This window comes from Drosophila ananassae (genome assembly GCF_017639315.1).
Source record: "Drosophila ananassae strain 14024-0371.13 chromosome Y unlocalized genomic scaffold, ASM1763931v2 tig00000105, whole genome shotgun sequence".
Taxonomy (NCBI): domain Eukaryota; kingdom Metazoa; phylum Arthropoda; class Insecta; order Diptera; family Drosophilidae; genus Drosophila; species Drosophila ananassae.
The window spans coordinates 104,447-119,799 of record NW_025319065.1 but is presented as its reverse complement, the minus strand read 5'-3'; the positions used below and the strand labels follow the sequence as shown (position 1 = coordinate 119,799).

The 15,353-nt window shown below is 35.9% G+C and overlaps 1 long non-coding RNA gene across 1 annotated transcript; it reads right to left on the bottom strand.

Annotated features, from left to right (window-relative positions):
- Nucleotides 1-13,945: 13,945 nt before the first annotated feature.
- On the bottom strand, nucleotides 13,946-15,072 carry LOC123258205. The gene is made up of 2 exons (XR_006507995.1): nucleotides 14,336-15,072; nucleotides 13,946-14,280 (listed from the first exon to the last, which is right to left on the bottom strand). It is a non-coding gene; the product is annotated as an uncharacterized LOC123258205 (long non-coding RNA).
- Nucleotides 15,073-15,353: the final 281 nt, after the last annotated feature.

Sequence of the window (15,353 nt, the reverse complement as noted above, 5' to 3'; positions counted from 1 at the left end):
GCACAAGCACAAGTAACCGAAGAAGACCCTCAATTAACATCATTAAAAAGAAGACATGAAGGACGGTTAGATGATATGGAAGACTTCCTATGCAACCGCACCGAAGGACAAGAATTATCCACACATATCAGACAAATCATGAGGGACCTATGGAAGGAAATCGTCACGGGATACCATGATCTCATCGACCTGGAGCCAACCTTAAGAAATGATGGACATACCGATGACAGATTTCAGGTGGTACGAGCAGAGCTTCGTTATTTCTGAACGAAGAATCACAACCAACGTCGGTATCAACACAAAAACCCGCGATGGCATCGCGAGATTATTTGAAGTGGCCACGATTCTGCGACATCTTTACGGAACTAGTCCACAATCAAGAATATAGCGATGCGGTATAATTCCGGTATCTGGAGAATCATGTGATTGCAGAGGCCAAGAATTTAATCTCTACAACATTTGGAGGACACGCCAGTTATCAAGATACCTGGCAGCGACTAAAGGCACGATATCAGAATAAAAGAATCCTCATAAAATCAACACTTGCAACCTTGTTTGCACATCCAAAAACAAATGGATCAGCAGATTAGCTACGTAGCTTACATGATGCGATGCTTAGAACAATCACCGCCCTTCACGCCCTGAATATATCAACAGTAGGTTGGGATCCGATCCTGATACATATTCTCGAAGAAAAATTAGATTCCCATACCTTATCATGTGTAGAATTCGCTATCACAAACCCAACCTGCCCACAATCATTAAAACAAATGCTTGACCATTTAGAGCGGCAAGCAACCAGCCTAGTTACGCTACAAAAGACAGCGGCCAATAATGGGTTTCGCTCAAAAACTCAATCCCCGGTTGAAAAATGTATTATATGCACCCATGGCAATCATCGACATCAAACCTGCCAAAAGTTTTTGGACACGACTCCGAGTGAAAGAACCCAATGAATAACAAGGATGCATATTCCTCGTTGCATATTCCTTGATGCATATTCCTCGTTGATCCTTGTCGTTGTATTTGGGTAATTTAAGTAATTCCATTCTTTTAGTTATAGATTTGTATATTTGTATTTTATTTGGTTGGAGCAGCAATGGGGCCGCTCCAACGATCGAAATGTCTCTGATTTTTACAATATTCTTTAAATCTAATTAAGTCTAAGTCTTATAGCTGCGCTGCTCGCAGGCAGCGGCAGAGAGACGGCTATGTATCTATATACTTATGTATATTGCTATGCGCTCTCAAGTGTAGGCGCGAGGGGTATGCATATGCTGTCCGTTCGTTGCAGTTATGCCGACGCTAGCATTTCCCGTGTGTGGGCTAAGCCATAACGATCGGATCGTATTTCCGCCACTTAGGAGTTATGACCGGGACTTTGAATTATGTAAACGTACCCTTTAAGTATTTTCGGTACAGTAGGTATTCAATATATGTGCATACTACATCTCCTTCCTTTAGAAAAATAACGTAATATAATGAAGTTATTTTTATAATAAAAATTTCTAATTAATACATTCTCTTTTTATTATTTTTTTTATACCCTTGCAGAGTGCATTATAATTTTGGTCAAAAGTGTGCAACGCAGTGAAGGAAACATCTCCGACCCTATAAAGTATATATATCTTGATCAGGATCACCTCCTGAGTCGATATGAGGATGTCCGTCTGTCCGTCTGTCTGTCTGTCTGTCTGTCTGTCTGTCGGTTTCTACGCAAACTAGTCTCTCAGTTTTGGAGCTATCAAGTTGAAACTTTGCACACATCCTTTTTTTCCTTGCAGGTAGTATATAAGTCGGAACGACCGGGATCGGTCGACTATATCCTATAGCTGCCATATAACTGATTGATCGGAAATGCCATAACTTTGGAGTTTTTTAAGTTAGAGGGTTGGGACTTCCCACACATGTTATAATTGACCAAAATATCTTATGTACAAGTTAGAAGGATGGGACTTTCTGTGCATTCTAATTTGGGCCAACTTATCTGATCTGCCAAATGTCATAAGGATCGGCCGTCTATATCCTATAGCTGTCATATAACTGATTGATCCGAAATGCTATAACTTCGTTGTTTTTTTAAGTTAGAAGGATGGGAGTTTCAATGGATTCCTCTTTTGTCAAAATAATTCGATATGCCAAATTTCAAAGGGATCGGCCAACTATATACGATCCGCTATATAATAAGATGCGCGGCGCCACCTAGCGGACTGCGACTGAACTGCAAGGGTATATCAACTTCGGCTCCGCCCGAAGTTAGCTTTCCTTTCTTGTTTTTTATTTGTTTTCAATTATCTTATCAGAATTAAAGAAAATCAAATTATTAAAAAAATATGTTTATTTATTTATTTATACATGTGTGTCTCTGTATGGCCATACTAAGTACAATTTATGAAATAAAGATTTTTAATCTATCCCTTTGAACTGTTTGTTTCCTATGTTTATTATTTGTTATTATAATGTTGTCCCTATCTCCTATTTCCGTTACTATATACGGACCTGTATATTTAGAATCTAACTTATGACCTGTCTCGTTTTTTAATAAAACTTGGTCACCTACTGATATATCTATATCCCTTACTTTATGATCATATAGTATTTTATTTCTATTCTTATTTGCTTCTAACATAACTGTAGCTCTTTTATAGGCTACTTCTAATCTATACTTGCTCTCCTTAGCATAGTCATCTGGTTTTTCTGCACTATCTATGCTATTAAAATGTTCCGGTAAATTACTTGATTTACCGAATACTAGCTCATATGGACAAAAAGAATGTGCCATAGAGGGGGTCGTGTTGAAACAAAAGACAAAATATTGAAGCCATACGTCCCAATCAGTTTTATCAACCGATATGTAAGATCGTATGTACTCATTGAAAGTTCTATGACTTCTTTCTATTGTTCCAACTGTGTGGTGGTGGTGTGCTGTAGATGTAATATTTTTAATATTTAAATATTTGCACAAATCGTTTATAATTGAATTCTTATATTCTGTTCCCATGTCCGTAATGAACGTCTTCATTGGACCGTACTTCAGCATAAAAGATTCAAATATTGCTTTAGCGACAGTATTAGCATTTTTAGTATGACCTCCTTGAATTGGATCATCATGAAGTGTAGACAAAATTGCTTCTTTTTCTTTTAAATTTGTTATTTGGGTCACCGGGTTGAGTAGCGCTACTCTTAATGTTTTCAAGATTTTATTGCCCATTAATTTAAAATTATCTATTGAAATATGTTCAAAGATATTTTCCCACGGTGCCACTTTGAGTTGGCTGATTTTATTTATACCGGCTTGCATTTCAAGCCTTTGGAAAAATTTATCTAACTCAATAACTCCTTTAGTATATAAATCGCCAACATCATATCTTGCAGTAATTTTTCTGCCTTCTTTAAATAAACATAACGAATTTTTTATCTGCAAGGTCACTACTTTACGTACTTCATCATTGTTTATGACGTCGTATACGTTGGGCTTAGAAGCTTTATTTAAAGATTGCATAGGCAATTCTTGTTTTGGATTTTCCGCGCGGAATTTTTGTCTACTTTGATATCTGGTAGTGACTTTCAATATATTTCTAGTTATATTTTGTAGATCTTTGATGGTTATCCTTGATAAAGCATCAGCTACATAATTATCTTTTCCCTTTAAATATTTGACTGTAAAATCGTATTCTTCTAGTTCGAGCCTCATACGTGTCAGTTTAGAACTGGGATTGATCATTGAGAAGAGGTATATTAAAGGTCTGTGGTCTGTTTTTATTAAGAAATGTTTTCCATATATGTGGTCTGAAATGTAATATCGCACAAGGAATTGCAGCTAATTCCTGCTCAGTAGTACATTTGTTACTTTCACCTTTTGTAAATGCTCTTGATGCGTTTGCCATGGGAAGTTGGAGACCATTATGGTTTTTAGTTAAAACCGCTCCACATGCTTGCTTACTTGCATCTGTTATTATACAGAATTCTTTAGTGATATCTGGATATTGTAGCAAGGTAGGTTCCATAAGTTTTGTTTTTAAGTATTGAAATGCATTTTCACACTCATCCGTCCATTTAAAAGAAACATTATTTTTACATAATCTTGTTATGTGCCGTGAATAGTCGGCGAAATTTTTTATAAAACGTCTATAATAGTTACAGAATGCTACGAAACGTCTAGCACGGTCCGCGTCGTGCGGAACTAGGTAGTTCATAATGACATCGTATTTCTTGTCGTCTGGAAGTATTCGTTTATCTGCATTTATGACCTAGAAAAGTCACTTTAAGCATAAAAAATTAACATTTTTCTGGATGTAACTTTAGGTTGTATTTCCTACATTTCTCAAAAACATCTGTTAAGTTCTTAAGCATATGTTTTTCGGAACAACCAATTACTATTAAGTCATCCATATAAAGGAATGCTTGGGAAGGTTCTAGACCAGAGAACGCAATAGTCATCATTCTCTGAAATGAATTAGGAGCTATTTTTAATCCGAAGGGTAATCGCGTGAAGCGATATGAGCCGTTGCTCGTTGAAAAAGACGTTATATTTCTTGAACCTTTTTCTAGTTAAATTTGATGGAATCCTGACATTAAGTCAAGACATGAAAAGTATTTTGCTCGACCTAGTTGATCTAAAATGTCATCAACTCTAGGTAATGGGAATTTATCAGAATTATAATGGGAATTTAACATTTGACCCGGGGGATGATTTCTTAGGAACAAGTAACAATGGGCATCCCGTCAGAGATTAATTTACCTACTTCCTTTTGTATTTCGTTCACCTGACTATGTGGGCTTCGATAGTTCTTTATATATACGGGTTCATTATCTTTTAATCTCAGTTTCTGTTTATAAAAATTATTTGTGGTTATTGATTCGGTTTCCAATCCGAATATATCGCTATACTGGGTGCATAAGCTAGAAAGCTGTGACTCGAACTGTTGATTGAAGTTTTTTGAAAGTTGTGATAGTACGGATTTTTTCCTATTGTCTGAATTTGTGTTGACTACATCGTAGTTCGAAAGTGATTCATATGTTAGGTTATCAGTTCTGACTACTTGGTCGGTATTTGTTGTGTTTAGTAGTCTTATGAAGGCATTATTAGATGTTGCTATGGTATTTGCAATATAAATGCCATGCTGAATTTCCTGATTTGGAATAAATATACTGTCTTCTTTTGAGTTAAGCTCAATTTTCCGAATAACTTGGGATCTTGCTGGCAGAAGTATTGAATTATTGCCAGAACTATGAGTTATTGGTACATTAATTGGAAATTTTAAATTATTGGGTCTAATTATAAGCCAATCTTCAGATGGCTTGAAGTCTAATTGACAGTTGAATTTTTTTATAAAGTCGATGCCTATTATTCCATCGCATGGAATTGGGAAATGTGAATTTAGGATATGAAAATCGTGTGGAATTAAGTATTTAGTTCTCTGTATCTCCAAAGAAACTAAACCTTTGGATTTGGTTATTTCTTGACTTATGCCTTTTATGTCTATGATGTGATCATCTTGGATGTTTTGGAAGTTATCCGAAGTTTCTTTTAAAATGGAAATGTCTGCACCTGTATCTGTTAAAAAGATAAGCTCTTTTCCAGTAGCTACATTGAAAAATGAAACGAATATATTTTGACTGAGATTAATGGTGTGAACTCTGACTTCTTTTATTATTGAGTATTTAAAGGGCTTTGGGAGTTTCCCGAAGTGTTTTGGTTAGTATTTTGTGCAATTCTGACATTGCTTTGATTATTGCCATTGGGGCCTTGGTACGAGTTTCCACCGCCTCTATAGTTTCCTCTATATTGGCCTCGTCCTCCCCTGTTATTTTGGTTGTTGTAGTTTTTGTTGTTATTTTGGTAATTGTTGTTGTATTTATTGTAATAACCACGAGAATTACCTCTATAATTTCCACGTCCGCGATTTGAGCCGCGCTGTGGATAATTCTTAAAATATAGGACAGCACTTGACTGTCCAGTTGCTTCGGTGCAACTATTGACAAATTTGGAAACAGCATCGTTCATAGTACTAAAGTTGCCAGCTTGCATGATAAGTTTTACCTTATCGATTGTGCAATTTTTAGTCATTGCATTGACTGCATGCTGCGTGGAATAACTTCTGGCTAGCTCTAAAGGTAAACCATCCGTTATATATGCACCTTCTAAGGCTTTCGTCATCTGCTCAATTTCTTGTGTATATTGGTTAGCAGTTTTATTGCGCTGCTGTAGTTTCATCAGCTTCGCTGATAATACTTCTACAGTTTCGCCCTTGACGTTGCCTCTTAGTTTAGAAATTACTTCAGTAATTGTTGTCTCATTACCGATTAGATTTCTGGCGACACCTTTTAGCTTTGTTTTTATTATGGAGACAGCTAATTGTTCGTGCTCGCCTTTTATTGATTCTATTATTTGTAAAGCATCAATGAAGCTTGTTAAATTTTCAGCCTTACCATCAAAAACTGGTATAAGCTTGGATGATGTATTAATAAAATCAATATTTGATTGTGCCATTGTTACAAAGTTAATTATTTTGTTTTCTATTACACTGGAGGTATCTGAATCTGTTGAATTGTCCAGATCAGTGTATACCGCTGGAATAGTAAGATTATTCAAATCTTCATCCTCTATTTTGAGGTTTACTTTGGGAATCTCTTCTGACTCTGATTCATTCGCTGCTGTTGATTCTGAGTCAGGTGCAGTGTCAACTGCTATTGGGGTGTTTAGAACGGTTGGTACCGATATTTCTAAACTGTACTTTGGTTTAACAAATATTAAATTAGATCGTAGTCGAATCAAAAGTTTCGATACCTGTGACCAATGATCTTGATTTAACCTTTCCCTGTGTTTATGTATTAGCATTCGTGCTTCATTAAAGCATTCTACTAATATTTCAACATGCTTCCTAACCGTGTTCGTTTGGATAGGTCTATTCTGGGTTAGTGACTTATATGATCTGTCAAAATTAGTTTTAATGTTTGATAATTCTGTGTATAATTTGTTTCATTCCATGCCTTTATTTTGGCCGTACTTTTTGAGAGGAATATATTGACATATTTTATATTTATTATTTTATTTAATTTTTTTTTTTTTATTTCATTTTCTTAGATTTTTGGGTGTCAACATTTATGTGTAATCTGTTTTTTGTGCTATATATATTTTTTCTTATTTTTATTTATTTTGCTGCTTATATTTTATCCAGGTCATTTCCCCGGCTCATATACCTTTTTTTCAGACAATTATTATGCAGCTTGTAAATCTTATAAAAAACAGCGGCGCACATAATAACGACAATGATTACTAAAAGTACATGTACCCAATATAGATCAACGTTGGTAGATTCTACCTTGTTTATGACATTGGCAGTGGAATCCACTGTTTTTATGTCCAACGTCATTTTGGTGGGTTTTGCATATACTTTTATTTGTGTTTCATTAAAATTATAAATTTCTTCTGTTGAAAATTTACTTATCGCATTACTGCGCATTTAGGTTAACAAGCTTCCTACCTAGTTTTTTGCGTAGCTTTACAGGCTACACGTCTAATCGAGCAGAAAAGGTTCCGCTCAATTTTACAAAATATTATATTATGGATATAAAAAAATATGCATCGCAGTGCAATCAAAAAAAATATGCAGCGCAGTGCATGAAGAAAAAAAAAATTTTGCTCCCAGGCTTGGTTTACTTCTTCCTTCCTTCCACGTCAGCTGGTCGTCGCCGGTTTGGCTTCGCTGACGCTCCCTCGAGGGCGCAGGTGGCGGTCATGCCTCCCACGCTTGCTATTTGCTGCTACTGTTTTGGGTTGGTCTTCGCATTATTCTTCGGCAATTGCATGCTGTAGAGTTGAGAGGTCCGGGGCAGTCGGTCGGGCAGACCTGTGGTCGTTTCGGCAGAGGCTTGGAAATGTTTTGTGTCGATATTAGTTTTTGGTTTATAACTTTAATTTGATTTTCCGAGTGAGTTGTGCTCTGTGGTACTCTGTTTTGGAGGGTTTCTCTTAAAAATTCAAGCTCGTTGTATAGCCTTTGCGCCGTCGTCCATGCGGGCGGTGTTGATTGAGCAAATAGTAGCCACTTTATGCGGGCTATTCTTTTGTTGATTTTTTTCTTTAGACCTCCACGTACCATTGTGCCCACTTTAGTCACTCAGACGTTTTTCTCGTATGATGTATTTTTCCTTTAAATCCCTTTGCATTTTTCCATCCTTTGGTTCCTTTTAGCCTTGGTTCCGAATATCTTCCTAAGTCCTCCAGGACTCATGTCACGGTCGCCATGAAATACGTTTGGTTTTATTTTGTATTGAAATATTTTTGGTTTTATTTTGTATTGAAATATGTTTGGAGTTTATTTTATTGGAGCAGCAATGGTGCCGCTCCAACGACCGAAAGGTCTCTGATTTTTACAATATTCTTTAAGACTAACTAAGGCTAAGTCTCATAGCTGCGCTGCTCGCAGGCAGCGGCTGAGATACGGCTACGTTTCGTTTCGTTTTACTTGGATATATCGGTCAATGCCCGTTTAGATTGTTGCTCGGGGGGGCTGAGAGACAGCTACCGATGTTGTTGTTGAGGTTGATGTACACGATGTGGTAATCGATGTAGTAGTGCTCGTTGTAGGCAAATTTAACGGAGTTGATAGACCAGAGGTTGATAGTGCTGGGGAGGTGCACTGCGCACTCCAGGTTACGGTACTGCTTGTGCCTGGGAGAGCGGGAGAGCATGATCTTGCACGCTCTTCGTTTGCGACGAATGAGAAATAGGCATTGGAAGATCATCTACGCTCTGTTTCTGGGACAGAGAGCTTACTTTCGTTCATGTTGTTGTTGCTTATGTTAGGTACTGCAGGCAGGAGGGCCGCTCTTATTTCTTTAAATGAATGTGCACAAGCTGTTATTTAGTTTGTCGGGATGGCATTTCAATTTTTGAATTTAATACATTTTGATTTTGTGTTAGTTATTGGACACTATAAGTTCGAGACTTATGTGTGTCCAAAAGCGTCCTTTCGTGATTTCTTGAGCACACCGCTTTTTTTGTTTTATCACTGAGTTTTCTTGTATTTGCAAAGCTGCTGGCGGAGCAGCACAGAAACACGTCCACTCTCTCTCGCGACTTAAATTAAAACCGTTATGAGGCCGAATGAGGCGTTAAGAGTGATAATTCGGGAAGTACAATCTCAGCATTTTCCAACATCCATGTTACAACTCAAGAAGACGAAAACTGTCAGACCAAACGATCCATTACGAGCACTAGATCCGTTCATAGACACGGACGGAATAATTCGAGTAGGGGGACGACTGCAAAACGCCGCATTATCGTATGATGCAACACATCCAATGTTATTATCTCCAAACCATCCATTGAAAATACTCTCATTTTAATGGAAACAGTACCACAGGCATTATTATGCAACATTAGACAACGATTTTGGTCATTAAGAGGAAAAGAGCTGGCTCTTTTGGACTCACAATAAAATCCGAGGAAAACGACCACATAAGGTGTATCTAGCAGTCTTTTGTTGTTTTTGAACCAAGGCGGTACACTTAGAGGTGGTAACAGATTTGAGATTTTGCGGACGACGAGGACTACCTTCGAAAATCTATAGTGAAATAAGTTGAGTTTTATTTTGTATTTCTTAATATTTTGATTTTCTGGTGTATTTTATTGGAGCAGCAATGGTGCCGCTCCAACGATCGAAGTTTCTTTGTTCTTTTACAATATTCTTTAAGTCTAATTAAGGCTAAGTCTCATTGCTGCGCTGCTCCCAAGCGGGCTGCAAAGAGACGGCTAAATACCTATACACTTATGTATAAAGGAATTTACTTTTATATCTCTGAAGTGTAGGCGTATGCATATGCTGTCCGTTCGTTACAATTATGCCGACGCTTGCACTTCCTGTGTGCGGGCTAAGCCATAGCGATCGGTTCATATTTCGGCTTTATGATCGGGACTTTGAAATATGTAAACACTGCAACAAAGTGTTACACTTCCGGTACAGTGGGTATTCAATATATGTGCATATACATCTCCCTCCTTTTGAAAAATAACGTAATGTAATGAAGTTATTTTTATAATAAAAATTTCTAGTTAATACATCCTTTTTTTTATTTATTTTTTTTTGTATTATGTTATTAGAATTAAAGAAAATGAAATTATTAATAGAAAATGTTTATTTATTTATCTTTGTATGAACATTCTACATTAGTGCAATTTATGAAATAAAGATTTTTAATCTATCCTTTGTTTGTTTCTTATGTTTATTTGTTATTACTATGTTATCACTTTCTTCTATTTTCGTTACCATATTCGGACCTGTATAATTAGGATCTAACTTATGACCTGTCTCGTTTTTTAATAAAACTTGGTCACCTACTGATATATCTATATCCCTTACTTTATGATCGTATAGTTATTATATTCTTATTTGCTTCTAACATAACTAACTCTAGCTCTTTTATAGGCTACTTCTAATCTATACTTGCTCTCCTTAGCATAGTCATCTATATTATATAGTGCTTCTATACTATCTATGCTATTAAAATGTTTCGGTAAATTACTTGTTTTACCGAATACTAGCTCATATGGACAATAAGTATGTGCCATAGAGGGGGTCGTGTTGAAACAAAAGACAAAATATTGAAGCCATACATCCCAATCAGTTTTATCAACCGACATGTAAGATCGTATGTACTCATTGAAAGTTCTATGACTTCTTTCTATTGTTCCAACTGTCTGGTGGTGGTGTGCTGTGGATGTAATATTTTCAATTTTTAAATATTTGCATAAATCGTCTATAATTGAATTCTTATATTCTGTTCCCATGTCCGTAATGAACGTCTTCATTGGACCGTACTTCAGGATAAAAGATTCAAATATTGCTTTAGCGACAGTATTGGTATTTTTATTTGGAACAGGTGTGGCAACTAAATACTTAGTTAAATCACATATTAAAGTGACTGCATACTCATTGCCATTTTCTGATTTTGGCAGTGGACCAATGGTGTCCACTATCACTCTGTCGAAAGCATTTATTGTCTGTAATTGCTAAAGGAGTCTTTATGTGTTTAGTTATTTTGGCTTTCTGGCATTTTTGACATTTTCTTACGTACTCAGTTATATCTTTAGACATGCCTTTCTAGTAATAGTTTCTTTTTACTTTGACCAAAGTTTTTGATATGCCAGTATGACCTCCTTGAATTGGATCATCATGAAATGTAGACAAAATTGCTTCTTTTCCTTTTGAATTTGTTATTTGGGTCCAGGGTTGAGTAGCGCTACTCTTAATGTTTTCAAGATTTTATTGCCCATTAATTTAAAATTATCTATTGAAGTATGTTCAAAGATATTTTCCCACGGTGCCACTTTGAGTTGGCTGATTTTATGTATACCGACTTGCATTTCAAGCCTTTGGAAAAATTGATCTAAGTCATTAACTCCATTAGTATATAAATCTTGTTTTTGATTTTCCGCGCGGAATTTTTGTCTACTTTGATATCTGGTAGTGACTTTCAATATATTTCTAGTTATACTTTGTAGATCTTTGATGGTTATCCTTGATAAAGCATCAGCTACATGATTATTAAGAAATGTTTTCCATATATATATGGTCTGAAATGTAATATCGCCCAATGAATTGCAGCTAATTCCTGCTCAGTAGTACATTTGTTACTTTCACCTTTTGTAAATGCTCTTGATGCGTATGCAATGGGAAGTTGGAGACCATTATGGTTTTGAGTTAAAACCGCTCCACATGCTTGCTTACTTGCATCTGTTATTATACAGAATTCTTCAGTGAAATCTGGATATTGTAGCAAGGTAGGTTCCATAAGTTTTGTTTTTAACTATTGAAATGCATTTTCACACTCATCTGTTCATTTAAAAGGAGCATTCTTTTTACATAATCTTGTTATGTGCCGTGAATAGTCGGCGAAATTTTTTATAAAACGTCTATAATAGTTACAAAATGAAACGAAACGTTTAGCACTATTCGCGTCGTGCGGAACTGGGTAGTTCATAATGACATCGTATTTCTTGTCATCTGGAAGTATTCCTTTATTAGTGCATTTATGACCTAGATAGATAGAGCGGCAGCAATGGTACCGCTCCAACGATCGAAATGTCTCTGATTTTTACAATATTCTTTAAGTCTCATTAAAGCTAAGTCTCATAGCTGCGCTGATCGCAGGCAGCGGCAGAAAGACGGCTATGTATCTATATACTTATGTATATTGCTATGCGCTCTCAAGTGTAGGCGCGATGGGTATGCATATGCTGTCCGTTTGTTGCAGTTATGCCGACGCTAGCATTTCCCGTGTGTGGGCTAAGCCATAACGATCGGATCATATTTCGGCCACTTAGGAGTTATGACCGGGACTTTGAAATATGTAAACACTACAACAAAGTGTTACAGTGCGTACCCTTCAAGTATTTTCGGTACAGTGTGTAACCTCCTGCATAGCTGTATCAAAGTTTTTCTCGGGCTGCCATAATAGGCAAATCCAGCTACTGCATAATTTACTAGATACTAGCAACGGGACCCTTATTAAGTGTAGCTCTTTCGGGAGATGGGGTGGGTTTTGCTAATATCAGTAAATTTGATCACTACAAGAATCATTAAAGAGTCCCTACTGAAACTAAATTTCTACTGAAAAAAAAAAACCAGAAAACTTGGGGTCATTGCCCCCGAGAAGATAAGCTTAGGAATTGCATGATAACAAGGAGGAAAGAAATCACAACAGAGAAAAAGAAAAAAAAAAAATGTGCCGACAATGATGTTAGAATTCGGACACGGTTTCACTACCCACCCTACCTTAGTCTTAAGAGAATTGTTGTTAAGACCCCAATTATCATTTCTCCTCACATTTCCAAGGTCACGGAAAAACTGACTTACTCCCTCATACTTCTATTTTTTTTTTTTTTTTTAAAGTAATATATTTTCACAAACTTCACCTTAACTTTAGGATCTTACAATAATAAAAGAGAAGTAATTTCATGTTGAATTCAGGTATGATCTTAGAATTTTTGGTTAATTAACATTATTGGCTAAAACCTATCTTAATAATATAGTATAATAATAATAATAATAAGGTGGACCTCATTCATTATTTGAGATTTAAAATTGACAACAAATTTTAAGATGCTAAGTTGCTCTATTTGAGTTCGAATGCACTTGAAGGTTTAGGCTAGCAAAAAAAAAAAAAACACATGACGAAAGCAAAACAAACAAGCACCTGCTGTCTGCAAGCTTATCGGCTTGGCAGAGATTATTAGTGGTTATTGATATGAGCATGGCAGAATAGCATAATTGCCCGATTGATAGGTAATTTGTTTTTTTTTTTTTTCATATACATTTTTTTTTTCTTTTAAATCTTACAAACCAGTTCTTAGAATTTTTAACCTCCTACACATTCTGATCTTTTAAAATTTTTCTCTTTTAGGTATTTAGTTATCTTTTAAAATTTTCTCTTTTAGGTATTTAGTTATCTTTTAAAATTTTTCTTTTAGGTATTTAGTTATCTTTTAAAATTTTCTCTTTTAGGTATTTAGTTATCTTTTAAAATTTTCTCTTTTAGGTATTTAGTTATCTTTTAGGTTTTATTTTTTTGTTCACTCACCCCAATGTGATGATCCTCGATGAAGGCCTTCATGTTGGAGTCTCGTAGAGGTTGGGCTGATTAGTTGAGAGGTTGAATTTCTTAAATATATCTTACAACTACATTATTTCTCTTTTTGCATGCCTTTCCTTATTTACATTTTTGTTTTTCTTTAGTTCAATTCGAGTTCGTAGAAGTTAATGTACTTTAATAAAATTCATAATTTCTTTTCACTATATATATATTTTTTTTTTCTTTAAATTTCTAGTTCAATATAAGTTCATACTATTTTAATGTAATTGAATATAATTATTACTATTATTTTTCTATATCTATAATTTCTTTTGTATTCATTTCTTTTACATCTAATTTTTTTTTCAATTTCTAGTTCAATATAAGTTCGTAATATTTTAATGTAATTTAATTTTTGTGTTTGTGAACAACAACAGAAATGTAATAAACGATTGGAAGGCGACTCTCGTTCGCTATTGTATACTTTGATATCGTTTTATATTTATAGGTGATATCCGAAATTTCTCCTATCCGGTGTATCTGTATTGATTTGCGAATAAATGTAGACGGGATAAACTAAGTGGGTGTTTTTTTATTTTTGATAGGGTTACTCATCCTGATAAAAACTATGTGTAATGATCCAGGTATGGAATCCAGGTGGTGCGGGTGGGACTCTCGTGGATTTTCGGCCATAGAAGACGCCTTATGGAAACAAGGTTGAGATAAAAATTCGGCTGGCGAGCTTGAAAATCATTACCTGATCCCAGGCTAGGTTTGTTTGCGACTTTAATGATGTCTTTGCTTTACTTCTTTGCCCAATGATGTGTGGGGATTTTTCAGATTTAATTTGTTTTATTTTGTTGTGATCAATTTGCACGTGTTTCACCCACTTGATTTATATATATGTTGTAGCTGGTACTAAGGTGTGCATCTGCTTAGTTTGACAGCTCAAAAAAGAAAAAGACTTTTGAAGGCACCTAAAAAGCTGCTAGGGCTAATGTCAAGGTAAGTACGAACGCCTAGTATGCACATTAGGAATGAATAAAACAAAAAAAATTGCTAACACCTATCGATAAAAGTGGAGAGTTTCGTTAAGATTAGACGTTATTCTAATCTAATTTTTTTGAAACTCGAATTGGCAGCACAGGTGACCATTACAAGTGGGTATTCAATATATGTGCATACTACACCCTATACCATGCAGTTAACTCATGCAAATCTAGGTTCTCAAGTCAATGCTGCATAATACGTCCACGCGAACAAGCGCATCCACAACCTGCCAACTTACAACACCTTATGTACTACTAGCAACCGCAAGTGGAAGTTCAAGGTCCTACCGAAGCACGTCACAAATGCCGCGCTGTATTCGATTCCGGATCACAAGTGAATTTAATTTCTCAGGAACTGGCTGATAAACTCGGCATTACCAGGGCATAGGAGGTACAAAAAAAGCGAACTCCCGAACAGTACTAAATATGTTCTCATTAACCACAAACTTCAAAACACAAATTGTGTCTTATGTACTACCAGAACTCATGACGAATCAACCATCTGAGCCAATTATGCGCCCGAAAAATACTCCACCAGAACTGCGTTTAGCAGATCCCAATTTCAATCAGCCATAAGGGATCGATTTGCTGCTTAGGCCGAATGTGTCCCACAACTCATCGAGCCGCTACATATAAACCTAGGACAAGGACAACCATTACTTCAACGGACCCCATTAGGATGGATTATATCCGGACCAGCAGCAACCAGTTCTGTGGTACACACAA